We start from the raw sequence: 18,736 nt of genomic DNA, 5'->3' as shown, positions 1-18,736 counted from the left end.
TCGATAAACTTTAATATCAAAGGCTACATACACATGTATGTATACATATATATAATATATGCAATTGGTGTATTATTAATTATGCAATTGTTGTATATTGGTGTATATTGGTGTATGGTAATATATGCAATTGGTGTATTATTAAGTATAATTAATTTTAAACGGTTATATTTTTTAAAAAATGGTCGATAGCATTATATGTAGGTGTTGACAAATAACAATATTCCACTATTTGAATGTAAATGTCAAATAAACGGATATTTTTCGTTGTAATTTTTGATAAATAGAGAAAAGTTCATAGCAGGCAATGATTTATTGATCTGATCATCCAATCTATTTACATATGTATGTATCAATGAATTATATTTTTTTCGAAATACTATTTTTCAAAACCTAATATTGAAATATTTTGTCTTAAATCATAATATTAAAGCGCGTATATGTGAACAATCCCATCCACGAGCTAAATAAATAAAATGCGCATATATGCGCGCCCCGACGCTTGGCTATATAATTAAAGCGCGCACATATGGGCGGCCCCGTGCTGCATGTGTTAATTAAAAAATATATGTTAAAGTTTATTTGGTTCTTTTAGAAAATTCTTAGTAAAATAAGTAAGAAATTATAGGTTTAAAAAAATTCAACTAGAAATACATATATTTCGTATTACATTTTTTAATAATTAGTATGAAGTATGAATATTAATTGAAATTTATTAAGTTTTTCATGCGTTTAACTCAAAATTTCATGATTTTGAATATATACATATGTATATGAATTAAATTACCTGTGATTTTTTTTTTGCACATCGAAATTTTCCTCCAAAGTCAAACCATTGACCGCTTCCCACACTTTTTCTTCAATTTTACGCATTATCTTTTTGCAAAGCTTTACGCTTACGAGTGCGTCAACCCTATCGAAATATTTAACCTTTCTCAAACATTGACTCCAAATGATATGTGCGATTTCGTCCGAATTCAAGGTTTCTGATGAAACGTTTCCATTTCAGGTGAGAGAGCTCGAGCAGGAGAATAAATATTGGACGGGAAGTTGCGTGGGTTCGCGTGTCTTCGGCTGCAACTTCCTGGAAAATTGCACAATACCGTTCGTCGAAAGAGGCTTTCCATTTCCATCGACCACAATTCGACGTGGAAAACCGTCATGAGTGCACTAATCTATATGAGCTACTTCGCTACGTACTCGGTGCTTTTGCTTGTCGGCGGCATCTGGTGCTTCGACGAATGCTACTTTGTCGACAACAACAATCATCAAGGATCCACTGACGTGAATCAATCGTAGTGAAATTCACTTAGTAACATTTTTTAGTTGTGCGTTTAAGTTTGGAGATACGGAACGAGTGCGTTGAGCTACTGTTTCAGGTGAGTCGAGCTACTCTTTTTTAATACAATTAGTGTGGTAGTGCTAAAAATAATTAATGTTAAAACGTTAAGACTGTCAACGGGCAAAGACTTGTCTATTATATCTATGCTTCTTAAACTATGTTGCTATTTTACAAAAAATCATTTATGTCAATATTGTTTTGTACATTTAATGCTTTGTGAAAATCATATGAACAATGGTTTTGTTTATTACAGCCATTTAGGGCAATGCATACAAAGTTTCATAAATGTTTTTATTGTAAGATATCAAGCCTGTGATTACATATACTGATTAACAAATAAAATTGCCGGAGCGGAGATTAAATCAACCTTTACTAGTTGACGCACTGAATTCGAATATGACAATGATTTTATTGGTTTATTGAGCATTTAAAAAATGTTTAATTATTACCGATTTTTGGCTTTTGTAGTCTTTAACTCGAAATCTAGTATGTCTGTGCCAAAATTTTGCATTGGCATTCATAGTCAGATGTTTTCTCAATTGATTTTAATTTTTTATTACTTTAAAATCCGTATAATTAATTATCTATCAAATTTTTTAAGTCAAAAATATACTCTCTTCTGCATATTTTTTCGCTAATATTACATATGAACTTATTTCGCTAATTTTTCACATTACCACGTTTACAAGGATTGGTTTTTCATCTCAATATATTTTTATTTAAATGTACTAATTCAACTGGTAAATGATTTTTTTGTTGTTTGAAGTTTGTCTTATTTGCGATTTGAATTAAATTTTTAATTTATTGAATTTGCACGGATTTATTGTAATGATTTATCTATTGATAAATTTTATTAAATTTAAAGGTCATTGTAAGAAGTTCTCAATTCTTTTATATAACTAAAGCTCAAGAACTAATTTATTTTTATAATATTAATGTGTTTTCTTGAAAATGAGTCAAAATTATAATTTTAAAATTAAAATATTGTCAGTACATATTTTGTGATCACTTATGTTTTTTTATTTCATTGTAAACTATAATTCAATATTTGTAATTTAATTTTTAACATAATTGCAGACAATCAACATTTAAGCTCTGAAATAAATGGTATAAAATATTATATTTTAAATTAATATTTATGTATATAACGTAAAACATTTAATTTGACATGCTAAAATGCTAAAATGATACTTTTAACACTTACGCTGTTGTCGTTTGGATATTTGATAGAAGAGGTCTCTATCTTTCATAATAGAGTGTATCTATATTAATAAAAAAAACAGCTTTTAATTTCTAAGTCGATATTTAAATACCTTTTCTTTTCATATTAAAATTTATTCAAACTGAAACAAAAGGTTTCTACAAATTTAAAACTAAAAGTCTTTTGTTTGTGAAAAAACAATATCCAGCATTGAAAACTTGAAATTTACGGTATTATTTATATCATATAATTTTGACGTTTTATTGAATTCGACTTGAGATGGGTCACTTTGTCTTAATAGGATATTGTTAGGGGCATTTAACATCTAATACAATAGTCAAATTAATTCTCGGAAACGTTTTGATTAAAAAAAAATCGTCAATTGTCGCAGTTAATGTCTTTTTAATACATAACAAAACGCAAAAAAAAAACACCAAAAACAAAACACTGAAATGAATGCTCAATAAAATACGTGTTTATTCTTTTGTCATTTGAAAATTGCAGTGCGACATTGGCAAATTTTAGGCACCGGAAAATATAACTCATAAGAAGGCCACATACATTTTTCAACAACGTATTAAACGCTCGCACAAATTAAGCTCTCAATTTCATTTAATATGAAATATGTTATGCGAATCGGATAAAAACACGAATAGATTAGTTGCAATTAACTAATTTTAACGATTCCTCGAATTTTCTATGCATAAATATTATATGCAAATGAAAAATAACAAAAAATTCCAGAATTACATTAATCTGATGATTTTTTACGATGAAAGTTGCGCAATCGAGTGTTATTTCGGATTTTCTAATGAACTATCTAATTATTACCGACGAGCGACATATGGTGTTCGGATGAACATATTGCCAATATTGTCCGAAAGGTGGTAATTGTTTGCGCAATATTACGCACCAGTGACGACATTGGTCTTACGAAGTTCTTGGTGGACGAAGGTCGTCGGCTCGATTGCCCTTGATCTTTTCCAGTTTTTCCACAAAAATATTCAACGCAGAAAAGTCGCCGATGTGAATCATGACCGGAGACACTGTCGGAATTTCCCGGAGTGAAGAGGACATTGCCAACGAAGATGCCCTTGGTCGTTAAATCTCACTCAGCATCCCGTTTTTGTTTGATTATATCTAATTGCCAGTTGCTTCTTGGAAGCGGTTCTTTGTCTAGGTACGTCAACAATGGTTGACGATCGTACGACGTCACAGAGATCTTTGAAAGTGATGACGAAAGTCAACTGTTGGTTGATTGAAAGACTGATGTAAAAATCCCCCAAGACGATTTCAAAATTGATGTTTCTTTAATGGGCTGCATACCTACTTATTATAGACTATTAGTGTATATTAATATGAATAATGATCCCACTATAATTTAACTAAACACATTTTTTTCAAGAATGAACATAGGACATAACTAGAGACACGTATTATGGGCATCTATTTTTGTCAATTTTAGCATTTTCATTTTGCATTTTAGCGTTACAAAAAATATAAATATAAAAATATAATACCAATTAAAATTTATTAAAACTCAACATGGAGCATATTTGTACAGATTATTTTTTGAGATTCGTGCGACGATCGGTAACAATTATATTGTATTTACTAAAATACCTTTCAGCATCCACACTATTGACGGGACACCAAATAGATTTTAGAGCTGCACAACCAAACTCTTCATATTTAATTTTTATATCCGGCGTGGATTCACTTTTTATATTCTCTATTAATTGTCTAAAAAAGTGCTGATATCCTTCCAAACATTGAGCCTCTGTTAATACATTAAACAATGGTGGGTTTCTAAAAAACAAAACTGTTTATGTAACATTAATATTAGATTTTGTACCTGCCACAGATGGATTGAATAGTTAACTCAATGTTTGGAGGAATAGATTTGTCTTATTTAGTCTTGAGTACGAGTCTAGTATTAAGACGCTTTTTTGAGCAGCCTTTTGGATACACAGCTCCAACTGTCTTCTTTTGTTTGCAGTAGTAGACAAAAGCAGTTGCTTGATTTCGACAGGAAAAACACCATCTATGGTAAACTGCAAGCTCTGTTTTATCCCCTCAATTTTTTTACACAATAAATGGGCAAAGAGATAGGAAGACCCTTCTAAATTGGCATCAATTAAGCATCCATAGCAAAATGCCCAAAATACGTGTCTCTAGACATAACTTAAAGCTTGTTTTATAAGAAATGCAAAAGTTCGTGCCCTATTTACAGGTACATTTTTCTCAACCTACTTTCCGTTCACATTGATCTCTTTACGGTTACACCAGATCATCTTTCCACTTTCATCGGGTTTTTTAAAGGACGCTCCGAAAGTGTATAAAAAATTTACCCTTAAAAATTAATCTTAATAAGTTGTATTTAATAAGTTGTATTAAATAAGTTGTATTAAATAAGTTGTATTTTGTTGTTTTGTAATTGGCCAGGAAGGGGCATTAGGGTTTACCAGTTAGGCCTAATTGGTATATATTTTATTTTTATTTTATTTTATTTTAAAAAATCAATACCACAGAGACTTGATAGGTTGCCCCAAAGCGTCAATGTGATTTTAATACAAATAATAAAAATCATAAAAATTACAAAAAAAACATCATAAAAAAAATAATAAAAATCATAAATAAAAAAAAACACAAGAAAATAATAAAAATCATAAATAAAAAAAAAAACATCATAAAAAAATAATAAAAATCAAGTAAAAAATATGTACACAAAATAAAAACAAAGAAATAAGATTGAAAAATTTATATCGTGCTATTTAGGATGTGTTCCACCAACTCAACATAACTGGCATCGAATAGGTTCAAGTAATGTGCCAGTAAGTTAAGGAGTCGAACAGCTCTCGAGAGGGGGGAGTTCATGAGCACGTTTGATTTAGCCCTAATTGGCAAAAATATATCATGTTTTCTTAAAACTCTACGATTTTCCGGGGCCCAGAATTTTAGTTTCTCCAGGATAGTGGGATTGTGAATCTCTCCTCTAAGTAATTTTACGAAATGTTTCCCAAGAAATAAATCTCTTCTCTTTGCCAGGGAGTTGAAACCCAAAGATCCCAAGACAAAGGCACTAGGGAACAGATATGGATAAAATCCAAATGTCTTCAGATATAAAAATCTAAGGAATTTCCTTTGGACTCGTTCCAACATTAGAGAGTAACGAAGTTGATAGGGAGACCATATAATGGAGCCAAACTCGAGCACACTGCGAACTAATGTACAATATAATGGCAGAGACGAATGGCAGTGAGCCCTAGTTCGGACGAATTACGGATTACGAATCCAAGGATTTTTGTTGCCCTATCACAGATATTCTCAATGTGAATGTTGAAACTCCAACTATTTTCGAAGACTATTCCCAGATCAGATATAAATAATTCTCTCTGAAGAAGAGAATCATGAAATTTATACGGATATTTAATAGGAGAACGAGAACGAGAGTAAGAAATGACCCGACACTTTAGGATATTGAAGGGAAGTTTATTAACATTAGCCCATTCATAAATAGAATTCAAATCCTCTTGCAAATAAAGAGCGTCAGGTAAATCAATTATTCTCTTATAGATTTTTAAGTCATCCGCATATAATAAAAAATTAGAATGGTGAATAGAAGATTGAATATCGTTGATAAATATTAGGAATAATAAAGGGCCAAGATTTGATCCTTGGGGAATCCCAGTAGTGGCAACATACTCATAAGAAAAGCAACTCCCAAACTTAACGAATTGACGTCGATCCTGTAAATAAGAAATAAAAAGACCAACAAGATTATAAGTAAATCCAATAAAACTTAATTTACTAACCAAAATTTTATGATCAACTTTATCAAACGCCTTCTCAAAATCAGTATATATTACATCCATTTGATTATTACAATCCAAAGTGCTGGTTATGTCATTAGAGAAACATAATAAATTGGTAATAGCTGATCTAGCCGGACGAAAGCCATGCTGCTGATCAATGAGCGTACTTTGAAAGTGATTAAAAATGTATCTGTGTAATATTACCTCAAACATTTTGGCTGGCGCTGACAAGATAGTTATTGGTCTGTAGTTCCTTACACAAGATTTATCGTCCTTCTTATGAATAGGAGTTACTTTAGAGCATTTCCATAAATTGGGGAATGAAGAGTTCCTTAGAATTAAATTAAAAATGAATTTTAAAGGTTCTAAGAGACTAACCTCACATCCTTTTAGGATGTAATTAGGGATGGAGTCAGGACCGGAAGAATAAATATTTTTTAACTTTAGAAAGCCATATTTCAGATCGGAAGAGTCAAGATGATTAATCGCTAAAGTGGGGAAAGTAAATTCCGAGTCATTGGTAGGTTCCATGGAATCAGTAGGATTATTGAAAACTGATTTAAAAAAGTCGGCAAATCCATTAGCAATGTACATAATGGTCCAGAATCATTAAACATAATGGTCGACTTTACACGATTTACACGTTTAGAATTGATGAAGTTCCAGAATTTCTTAGGGTTTTTAACTATGGAACTTTCACAATCAGCTACATAAACATTATATGCATTATTAATTAATTTCTTAATTTCCGTACGTAAAATACGGAAATTATTTAAGATAAGAGGATTGCTCGATTTCTTCCAGAGTTTATGTGTTTGATATTTACTTTTTAAGAGATTAATAATTTCTTTAGTAAACCAAGGCGGATAAATCCTTTTACTCGTCACTAATCCTTTCAACCGAAAACAATCATTAAAAATAGAATATATAATGTCATAGAAATTAGAGAGGGCCAAATTAACATCTTTGCACTCATAAACTCGCTCCCATTGACAATTACATAGAATATCATTTAAATATTTGAAATCAACATTTGTAAATAACCATCCATTTAGGACAGAGGTATTAAGACAGTTATTTATTAAACAAAGTGAGGAATAAGTTATAGTTAATTTTAAATGAATATGTATGTGTATATAAAATAAAACAGGCACGAACTTCATACAATCATCTAATATATCACAAGCATCTTTGTTTACAAACAAACACCCGAGAAATTAATCGTTTCGATAAAATTTCGAAATGACAATAAATCTATAGCAGTTTGAATCATTCAGGTTTTTAAATGTTCATAAAATAATTGCAAAGAAAGTAGTTCAAAAGGTGATATTAGAGGTCAATTGACCTCATCGTTTCTGAAAATTATCATTGAACTTGGAGCGCAGTGAAGCAATATTTCGATCACTTGTACATATGTAATATGGCACCGCCTTTTTTTAAACCAAGGCTAGTTGACATAAATTTCATGCAATTTAGACCATAAAAACGATTAACAAAGCTCATTGATGGCATCGCGGTGAATTCGGCTGATTGTCTGTAATCGAAGCCTACATATAATAGATTCGTATGAACGATAATTGGCATAAATCAAACTTCCAGATACAATAAAGTTTTCCGGCGTTCATTTATAAATTATGTGTTAAATTCGAGGAAAACTTACATCACAGTTGGGTCTCCCGTTATTTTTAACTATTAGTGTGTACTCGGAAGCGTTTTAAAAGTGTAGTCACTCTTACGATTTTGCGACGATACGTATAATGCAAATTCGCTTCCAGACCGAGAAGGTCAAACTCGGTCGAAACATTCTGGTTTGGAAAACCCAGCAGTTTTATCAGTTTTGTTTTCAGATGACGATGACCTTTCTTGTATTTGTGGAGCTTTGCACTTTTATGCATACGCAATAAATACAATATCCAACAGGCTTTCAATAGGGATGATGTAATATCATTATATCAGAATTGCGACAGATGATTATGTGCCATGTCCTCTATTATTCTGACAAAATCTCAAAATCGTCATAAATGATTATAACTCTGCAAAGTCAAGTAGGTATTCTACGTACATACATACATAAGTACGTGTTTGAGTTAATCGGAACGTGACTTTGGTACCTGTATTTTCTACTTTTGAAAACAACAACGCATTTGTTTCGCGCAATTATTTCAATCGAGGTGTACGCTGTTTGATACAATGGCGTTTCTATTTACGCGGATTTTTTTTATACGGTCGTTTAAGATTCATTCGAGACAGAAACACAATATTTTCATATTGTCAGCTATACATACATACATACATAGGTTATAGGTACATTAGATTTAAATAAATATTCTGCAATTAAATTTTGGCATTGTCAATCCAAGGATTTTTCAAATTTAAAAATAAAAATACACAACACTTTTGCATAATTATAATAAAAATATATTTATCTGTCATTTGTATGCGTGTGAATTAACATATGAGATTTAAAAATTTAGTTATTCTGAAATACATTTTATTATTTATTGAAAATTTTGCGGAATTGAGGATTCGCGCAGTTGTTTTAAATGTTTAAAATTTGGCGAAGGACTTTGTTTCAATGTCGATAAATAAATATGCGGTATAATTAAATTGACTGATTTTTTTGACATTACATTATGCAAAATTTGCATTAGATATTAAATATTTGAAGGTAGATTGTAGCATTAAATTTAATGTTGAGAACATTATTAAAAAACATTACAATTTTATAAAGCATCTATTAGTTTCAAAATGTATATGCTTTTGAATAATCTCCACACTTAAGTATACGACATTTGATATTCATCATGTACATATGTACATATGTATATGTATTTCAAGCATGTGAATATTATTATTATATACAATGTATATTATTATTGAATTTTATACGTATTGCGGGTAAAAAAAATATATATAAAAACTTATTTTCATAGAAGAGATAAACAAAGTTTCGCATTATGTATTCATAATTCAATGGGCAAGTCATTTTAAATATTTACATATTTTGCTTGCTATATATTTTTGCATTCGATTTGTATTGAAATCTATATTAAAAGAATCAAGCAATTTAATTAAAATAAGATTAATAATTATTTAAATTTAAGATTTGAACCTTTCTTGATGTCCTGGATTTTTTGTTACCTACATATATTATTTTGTTGGGTAAGGACCTAATGTTAGGTTATAGTCCGTTAATACCACTTTTTATTTGACTAACGTGAAAAAGCTGCATAAAATCATTTTTATAAAATAAATCTACTTATCTATGTATATTTATTGACGAGAATATCTTATCTCAACGATCATAGTTTTGCATTATTAATTCAGATTTGTGAATATAATAATAAATGTAATGTTATATGTACGTCCAACGTGAAAAACGTGTAGTAATTTAAAAACTCATTGTCCTTGTGACAACTGGTAATATTATATTTTAAATTACATATCAAGAGTATATTAAGTTGGCTAATTTTTCGTGCAAGTATTTTTAGTGAGTATAGTGAGAAAAAAAATTATTTTTACTTACATATGATCTGCAAATAAATAAATGCTGACAAATAGTAAAAATAAGTAAAAGTATCCATAAGCTGATATTATTGTTTTTACGAAAATGTTAGTTTAGAGCTATAGATTTAGTGCAATTTTTCATTATCGATATGTAATATTTCAATCGAACGCATTTTTTATTTGATTAAAATTCAATAAAAAATGATCATGAAAAGGGAATTTAACTATGTGTCAAAATTATAATTTCATTTCAACGAAAATTAAATAATTTTATATTAATCAAGTTAATATCTATCATATAATGAATATAAGAAGAACACAGTTTCTTTACCACCATCTTATAGCACGGTTGATAGATCGCACAAGAAAGTGTAAGAAATGAGGTAAAAGAAAAGTAAATACAAAAAGTAAAGTATTATGGAATAGCACGTCTTACATTTTCGTTTGTTTTCTTTCATTTCGTTCAAATTATGTAACTATAGACTGTGTAACAAAATATAAAACAATGCTTAATAAATAAATAAGCGTTTGATATTTGGAGGTAAATAAAAACACTACATTTATTCATAACAGTATATGTACGTATTTATAAGCAGTAGGATTGAAATAAAATAATATCATTTTTAAATCGCTATAAATTAATTTGAATTTATGTCTATCTCGCATATTGAAAGACGCTTTCAACAGTAGTATAACTAATTGGCTTTGTGACTTTATGAGCATTTATAAGAATTGTTAATAGGTTTTTGAGCTATTTTTCCTATTATGCTGTACATTAACATTAGAATAATATAATACTATGATTACTAACAAAATTAAACTAAAATTGTAAAATAGAAAATGATCAGTAGATCGGTAGCTATTAAAATATATATAAGATGAATTGTGAACATAATTTAGTGATATTAAAAAGCATTTAAAAATCGAAATCAATATGTATATACTGGGGAACATAAAAAAAAAGTGGATTTTGCAACATGGAAACAGCTTAAATTGAAAAAGACTTTTTGTATCGAGATAAATTTGTAAAAAATAATATATAAATTCTAACAAATTTTTGTGCAGTGTCATTATTTCGTGAAATCGTTTTCTTTCATTTAGGAAAAAAGATTTTTTAAATTCAAATACCACTTAATTTAAATGGTATATTTTCATATTGAAAAAACCTCACATGGAATGTTTTGTCGTATTGTTTGAAAAATATTGTTAAATTGTCAAAATTGTTTTTATCTTGAGAGGGCGTATTTTTTATCTTATGACTAGAGACACGTATTTTGGGCAATTTCCCATAAATGTTAAATAAACGGGGAACATGAAAAACAGTAAATGTTGCATCATGGAAACAGCTTAAATTGAAAAAGACTTTTTGTATCGAGATAAATTTGTAAAAAATAATATATAAATTCTAACAAATTTTTATGCAGTGCCATCATTTCGTGAAATTGTTTATTTTTTATTCAAGCACCACTTAATTTAAATGGAATAATTTTAAATTGGAAAAACCTCACATGGAATGTTTTGTCGTATTGTTTGGGTATGAAAAATATTTTTATCTTGAGAGGGCGTATTTTTTTTTCTTATGACACATTTTATAATAGTTTCTATTCCATATTTATTTTTATTTTTTCCTAACTATGGTAATGTATATGTGTATAGTGGGGGTGATATTACATACAATGGGACATGTCGCATCGAACTTTGTCCCAAATCGATTGATTTCGGTGACCCAAGTGCCTCGGTGGACTTCGGCCGGGTTCAAGGTGGATCATAGCCGGTTCTCACGTCATTACTTGAACACCCCTGCACACCACACCGGTGATTTGTATGCATTATATTAGCGGTAACATGTCTCGTTTGTGTTTAGTCGATCGGACAGTTCCGCGGGGAGTGTGCCTCGACGGAAGCTCCGACAATCGCGTTCTCAGTTGCATATGCATTCGCATGTGCATTCGTATGTGCCTTTATAATTTGCGCAGGTAAGACGCGCATCGCTTCAGGATGATCCTGACTTGTATTCTGTACTGTATTTGTAAACTAGAAGTGGTCGGTTTGCTGTAACTGTTTGAATTGTGATCCCGTCTACGATAGTGAAAGTTCGCTCTTTTGTTGTGTGAAAATTTGGTGTTTGAAAACAAATTTATAACGACAGTGTTGCGATTTAAAGTTTAGGCAAATGCTTTTGCCAAGTTGACCCAAGAAGCTTTGGTTTATTTTTAAAGCTTACGAATTTATATCATTTCATAAGTGTATTTATGAAAATGAAAAATTTTGAGTTGTGACACTGTTGTTATATGGATCATATTGCCGTTTCTTATTTGAGACCTTTTGTGGTCCTTAATTTGGCCAAAATTTTTGGCTCTCAATATATACATATACAATGTATGTATGTATATATATACGTACAATGTATATGTTTGTTATACATATACATACGTTTTCAATAAGTGATCTTTGTAACAAGAGCTCACTTTTTTAAGGATTTAGATTTGTATTATGAGTGCTGACGTCTTTTCTGTTGAAAGCCCGCCACTCATAGATAAAAACCATAGATAACTATGTGTTTAGACTCTCTAATACATATGTATATCTTGCAACAATATAAGATAAACAAAATAAGTCTATTAATGAATGTATTTTTCCAAAACTAGTTCCATCTTCTTCGTTGTTGTCAAAATGTGAATGCCTAGCCACAATTTAAAATACTCAGCAGTTAGGGATTTCCATCGAGAAATTCTGCTATGGTTATAAATTCAGAAATTCCGGTGTCAATCAGTCTTTATAAACATTGACACGGATTACACGACCCATGTTCAATGCTGCCTGGAAAAGCTCAGCGGGTAGTATTCTTGTGTATTTTTTACATACTCAAAAAAACAACGCGGATAGGCGTATTTCAGGCTGATGGACTTGTTGGTAAAACGCCGATCGGCGTTGGTCAGCATTCAAAGGGCTAATGAAAAAAAATATATAATATTAAAAAAAAACATAATAAAAATTTTATATTAAATAAAAAATAATGATAATATAATATTGAATAAAGGCTCACTTAAGGATTAAGATTTGTATCATAATTTAACCTTAAATTTATTTTTTTATTTTCGAAACGTTTCAAGAAACCTTGTATGTAATATGTCCTTTATAGAATGAAATGTGATCAAGAGGTTTAAGCCATAAAGCTTTTATGTATAGGAATGTTAGTAAATCGACTGTTTTTAATAGAGTGGTTATTTATTGACTTTGCCTTACGCGCTAATTATTTACATTCCTGAAATATCTTTTGACTTGACTGATTAAATATGAATAAAACTATGTGGAAATGCTTTTAATAGTATCAATATATACTTCTTAATTGATTAAAATATTTGTCTATAGTTTTGAACTCGTCAAAGACGATTCGGTTTTTCCCATATTGATATATGTACATATGTATGTACAAGATTAGTCTAAATGCATACGTAAATTGCAAATTTAATTTAATTTTAAGTGAAACGCAAAATTAAATTAATGTGTGTAGATTCAAATCGGTTCAATGCGCATACACTTTAATCTTATATAATATTTATTATATTATAATATGTAAATTTCAAGGATTATTAAAGCAGTTTTCAAAATATATATATATATATATATATATATATATATATATATATATATATATATATATACATATATATATATATATATATATATATATATACATATATATATATATACATATATATATATATATATACATATATATATATATATATATATATATATATATATATATATATATATATATATATATATATATATATATATATATATATGTATATAAATATATATATATATATATATATATATATATATATATATATATATATATATATATATATATATATATATATATATATGTATATAAATATATATAAATATATAATACGAGCAAAGTAATAATTATAAATCGGACTTGGATGAATAGATATGTTTGCTCGAACAGATTGAGTTTCACGCTTGTGCGAATTTTTGCACAAAGCCTCTCGAGTTCAACCTTGATTTTGCGATCTTGGCGCACTTTTGAATATCGATTCCCTTAATGGATGATCGTCGAATAATCGTCAATAATTATTTATTTAGCACTGCGTCGTTCCACGCGATTAAACGCAATGATGACGAAAATGCTTACGCTCGCACTGGCAATTCTGACGTGAAGGACACGTACAATATCGGTTTTGTAGAAAAGTGAAAACACGTTATGAAACTGCGGGATTTAGAACGTCGAATTATTATTTGGCATGATTCAATTTCTAAATTGTTAATTATTGTTAAGCAACGGCAATGAACGAGTGCGATAATGAAAATGCCACGGAAAATCGAATGTGTGTGTGTGTGTGTGTGTTGCTTCAGTCGAATATCATTATGATTTATGTGATATTTTAAATTGAGCGAATATAATAGCTCGAAGGTGAAATTCGCATTGGCAGTGAAATTCCGTTGTTATATAAAGGCCGGTGAGTCTCTATTTTTTCTTTCATATTGTTACAATGTCTGTAACAACTTTCACAAAACCAGAACATTAGACGTTCTCGGCGCGTTTAAAAAATGCAAAAGGCGAAAATTTCATACGAAGATTCGACTTTGCGATTCAGTACAAGGTGAGCCGAAAATAATTGTACGAGAATCGTTGAATTTTTGATATCGAATATGTATTCTGTATGAAATTTGAATTAACACTATTTCGATCGGTCGCATTGACCTAATCCGGCTGCAAATGAAGCTGAATGAACCTTGTGTTCGATGTGAATTAACACGTGTTAAAAATGCGTAACAGTTGCACAATAGATTCGGAATATACTAAGTTTTAATTCTATTTTAAATGTGTACTGTGTAAAAAATATAATTATTCAAAATATCCGGCTCACGGCAAACAAATTAAATTTAATTATTTCGCTCATTTTATAATGGTGTAAATGTGATTTTTATATAACCTAATAACAAGCAATTAAAGACGTGTACTTTTTTTTCGGTCAGTTAGTATATGTAAGAAATGATCATTAAATAAAATCAGTAGCTAAAAGGTTATTAATTTTATTAAATGGTCAGTTATATGATTGATCAGTGTTTTATATTAAACGGTCGGTACTTAAATTGAATGGTCAATTTATTTTGATAGTTGGATTGTCGTTTGATAGAGTTCCATTATTTTTTATTCAAAATTAAATGATTTCTTGAAGCTGAAAACGTGTGACTGATTTATAATTTCACTGAATGGACATTCGATGAATTTAATAAAATAATTTATTGACTCTATTAACATATTCGCATATAGTCATTGACCATTAAATTCAATAGTTAATATATAAATAAAAAAAATAAAAAAACAATTACTGATAAATGACTGACTGAAATTTTACTTGAAAAATAAATAAACCAAACAACAACCAAACAATGCCAAATATAATATATGCAAAATAATATCTTATTGAATTTTCCTCATAAAGATACTTTTATTTCAACTTGAAAGTCACTTCTAAATAGTACATTTTAGCATAGAAATTATGTTTTAAATTTTAGCAGCTTAAAATGATGAGTTGTGTGATCGCAAAAAATACAAATTTTTCCTCAAATATTTATAAACGATTTTAAGTAGCGTTTTTCTTAAATTCCAAAAATTCCAAAATATAAAAAAAATGTTTAAAACGCGTATGATATCAATTTCGTATTTTATAACAAGTATATCGATGATAAATGCAAATGTAACGCATTACATGTAATTCGTATCGTGTAATCGTGCGCTATTGCGAATTCGCTTCGCAATGTAATTTGTCTTCATTTTTTTCCTTTCAGTTATATTATAAATCTGTTGATGGCCTATGTTGTAAGCATCAAATTTATATTTGATGTTGAGTCAAGTTCGAGCGTTGAACTCGATTTATTATTCTAATGTATTTATTGCGGTGTAACTAACACATTAGGCGCACGCTCGAAAAATTCTCATTATCTCAATTCTCAGCAATTTCCACGCTTTTTTGTGTTTGTTATGCATTTTTTGGGATATTTTTCAAGGAGACACTAATGCAAGTGGAATTTTGCTAGTTGGAAACGAGGGAAGTTTAATCTACATATACATATATGTGAAAAAATATAAATCCATCTTTTGTAATTTGACAATAAATTGATAAAAATAAACGTCTAAAAATATTAAACTGTCTTTTGAATGAAAATCAAATAATGACTTATATGTTGTTTAAAGTTAAGGAGTTTAATATTCTGTATTAAATACTGAAACCATAAAACTTTACAAGAACAGAGACCTGATCCACTTATCTTACAGGCATATGTATGTATATTATTTTAATGAAAGTGATGTATAATCGTAAAATTTACATATTGTTTTCTACTAGAAAGTGAAAATGTTTTTGTATTTTGTTATTTTTGAATTTTTCCCTCATTTTTCATTCTACATTCTCGTATTCTATGATTTTGCGATATAATTTCAAACTTTTCTTTTCGAAGATTTGAAAATATAAACCTTCTTTCAGGGGAGGGAGGGGGGAAATACTTGGCCATTTTGTGATTATTTTTATGAAACTTTTTTTTTTGAAAGAACCTTCTTATCGACATGTTACAGTTTCTTCAGGCCTAAACTTTTAGTAACGAATAATCAATTTGATGAAGATTTATAGTATGTATTTCATCTAATGACATATGTACATATGTAGGTAGATGTCATGCCTTGACCAAATCTAGGGGGGGGGAGCAAACGCTTCCCCCTGAGCCCTTATATGAGGTCCCTGCTCATATCCTTCTTGGCAGCTTATCTTTAATTAATCTCCTTGGCAACTTATCTATAATTATCGTTAATTAGTATAAAATTTTCCTTCAAAACCTTTGAACGTTGGTTTGATGATTCTCTATCAGAATATTTTGTCACATTTCTCTCTCTGGGAAACTATTTATATTATTATTATTGTCTATTCTCTATATTTACTTTATAATTATTAGCATTTGTATAGTAGTGTTGCAAAATTGACCCTCTTAAGTCCTTCTGAACTATATCAAAGTTTTCACTTAACTCTTTCAAATGTAGATTTAACAGTTGGATGAACAAATAAATTAATTTTTCTATCTATTGATTAAAATTCTGTTTCACTTCTTTCCAGAGGAATTTCATTTAATAAATATTTTTCAGATACTGAAGTATTCGCATGCCAATTGATAGATACAAAGTGGTTTTTACTCCACTATATTGAATTTTATAATTTTAATTTTTATAGCCAGGTAGGGGTGAGGACGTCATGTGTTATTGACTCCGAAAACGAAACTGGTTCTTGGATACATACATATAACAGCTACATATTTTCTTTCGAATTTGGCGGGTCGATCGGGGCGCGCTTTCTACGTGGGACATCGTCAAATATCCGGTTCGTTAATTTATTATTCATACCTGGCGGTCCTTGGTGGCTAACGACGATAAAGCAGTCGCCGTTTCATGGTCTGCTACGATCATCCAAATTGGCTGCTTTCTCTTTCATCCCAAGACGACAGTTTCATTCAAGACAGAGACAGGCGTGTGGTCGACCCAATTATCGAGTTTTCGATTTTTTAAATGCTTTTTATTATTACGAAATTATGTTCATATTACATCTTATATCTATTTTAATAGCTACTGATCTACTGATCATTTTCTATTTTACAATTTTAATTTATTTTTGTTAGTAATCATAGTATTATATTATTCTAATGTTAATGTACAGCATAATAGGAAAAAGAGCTCAAAAACCTATTTACAATTCTTATAAATGCTCATAATACATCTAATACATAATATGATTTGATACAAGATGATTTGTTCAGACTAGAGGCTTATTGCAGCATAAATAAGTTGGAAATTAATGTAGCAAAATGCTCCTGCATAACCTTCACCAGAAAACTATGTCCAGTTGACTTTCCTCATTCAATTAACGGACATAGACTCACAAGGGTATCGGAAATTAGGGATTTGGGAGTCTTTTTAAACTCTGATCTATCCTTTAGTAAACATATTGACAATGTTGTAGCTCGAGCGTCGAAGGCCCTCGGGTTCGTCATCCGGTCCTCCAAATGCTTTACTTCTATAAAATCATACAAAATACTATATTGTGCATACGTAAGAAGTATTGTTGAGTTTGCATCCCAAGTTTGGAACCCAGATTACTCTGGTGCAAGAGACAGATTGGAGCGCATTCAGAAGAGATTCCTGAGGTACGTCAGTAGCCGTTTTGGATTAACCTATACTTCCTATGAAGATGCTTGTAGGTGTCAGCATCTACTTCCTCTTGTCAAAAGAAGGGAGATAGCTGACATCTCAACAATTTTGAACATCCTTAACGGCTCGATTGACTGTCCTCAATTATTGAGCAGACTATCATTGCGTGTACCAAATAGAATGACTAGATGTAATGAGCTCCTTTACATACCTAATACTTTTTCTAATTATGGAAGAAGCTCATTCATCTGGCGTGCAAGCTCCACCGTCAACACACTAATCTTAACAATTTCTATGTTTGACTTATTTAATATTAATGCTATACAAGCTAGAGTAATTATTGCAAATTTGTTTTTCGATGATTAATTTTAATGAAAGTTTATGATTATGATTATGAATTTTTATTTTGATGTATTTATTTTGTCTTTTTGTTTTTTGTTATATATTATATTTTTTATATTATTTCATAATTTTTATCATATTATTATTCTTATTATTCTGATATTTTTATTATACTGTTATTTCTATTTTTTTTCTTTTTTTGTTTTCTTTAACTATCTTACTCTATTATCATTTTTGTTTCTTATTTTAAATGTTTGAGCTTTTCTTTTTTTACCTATATGTGAAAATTATTAATGGTT

The 18,736-nt window shown here is 29.6% G+C and overlaps 1 protein-coding gene across 2 annotated transcripts in view; it reads left to right on the top strand.

The window, feature by feature from the left end:
* Positions 1 to 18,736, top strand: part of LOC143910538 (very long chain fatty acid elongase AAEL008004) — a 44,866-nt gene that overhangs the window by 8,511 nt on the left and 17,619 nt on the right. Inside the window, exon 2 of one of the 2 annotated variants that reach the window (XM_077429048.1) lies at positions 1,010 to 1,379. The gene's annotated coding sequence lies outside the window, so the exon portion shown is untranslated. Of the gene's footprint in view, positions 1 to 1,009; positions 1,380 to 11,724; positions 11,842 to 18,736 lie in introns of those variants that run through there. The other variant, XM_077429047.1, reaches the window with a different exon arrangement.

Source organism: Arctopsyche grandis, chromosome 4 (genome assembly GCF_051622035.1).
Source record: "Arctopsyche grandis isolate Sample6627 chromosome 4, ASM5162203v2, whole genome shotgun sequence".
NCBI lineage: Eukaryota > Metazoa > Arthropoda > Insecta > Trichoptera > Hydropsychidae > Arctopsyche > Arctopsyche grandis.
Note: the sequence above shows the minus strand (reverse complement) of the source record. Positions and strands in the feature narration are given on the sequence as shown.